Source organism: Microcaecilia unicolor, chromosome 3, assembly GCF_901765095.1.
Source record: "Microcaecilia unicolor chromosome 3, aMicUni1.1, whole genome shotgun sequence".
NCBI classification, from domain to species: Eukaryota; Metazoa; Chordata; class Amphibia; order Gymnophiona; family Siphonopidae; genus Microcaecilia; species Microcaecilia unicolor.
Genome location: NC_044033.1, coordinates 61,345,222 through 61,346,082, shown reverse-complemented (window position 1 = coordinate 61,346,082; position 861 = coordinate 61,345,222). Strand labels below are relative to the sequence as shown.

The 861-nt window shown below is 42.5% G+C and overlaps 1 non-coding gene across 1 annotated transcript; it reads right to left on the bottom strand.

The window, feature by feature from the left end:
- Positions 1-559: 559 nt before the first annotated feature.
- On the bottom strand, positions 560-641 carry TRNAS-GCU. Its single transcript has one exon. It is a non-coding gene; the product is annotated as a tRNA-Ser (tRNA).
- Between the last annotated feature and the right edge of the window lie 220 nt (positions 642-861).

The window sequence follows — 861 nt, the reverse complement described above, 5'->3', positions numbered from 1 at the left end:
CAGTGAGATCCATTTTATGGGGGGGGGGGGGACGCAAATTACGTATTAGAAATAATAACCTAAATGATTTTGGGGGGAGCCACTTGCTCTGAGCTATCCGCGTCTCCAAACGTACAGCGAGCGCTCGTAGTCTTCCTCCTTCCTTAGTGCACGCCGTTTGTGTTTTGTTTCGGTTTCGAATAACGTGCTGGAGATAGGACGGTGGTGACAAGCGGATCCAAACCCCACGGGATCCATACAATTCACGTTTTACCCGAACCCATCTGTTTGTAGTGCAAAATGGAGTTGTTAGCTTGGCAGTTGGCACTGCTTTTTGGACCTGTAGCAAATTACACTGTGAGAAGTGCGGGGGGGGGGGCGAGGCTTAAATCCTGAAGCTCTTCATGCCGCCACTGCAGAGAGGAGCATGCCCGAGAAAGCTTAGCTGAAAACAACAGCGGAAGAAAAGGGAGCATAATGTGAATTGGGCTTTGTAAGCAAGGGAAAGGAGGTGTTTATTTATCGACATATTTTATTATAAATTATATATTTTATGAAAACGAAAAGTTAAAAATCATTGCGACGAGGGTGGGATTCGAACCCACGCGTGCAGAGCACAATGGATTAGCAGTCCATCGCCTTAACCACTCGGCCACCTCGTCTCGGCAAACACCAGTTGTTTTTCAAGCCCTTATAGCATATTGTTAAAGCATATTTTTTTTATTTATTAGCAACCTTTTCAGGATTGTTTTTTTTTTAACTGGAAAAAAAACATTGCCAATAGGATGTCTGGTTTCTTAACGAGAAAATTGTATATCTAAAGTGTACCAATACCACAGTTATAATTTCTTTATGGAAATACCTTTTTCATTATTAGACTAA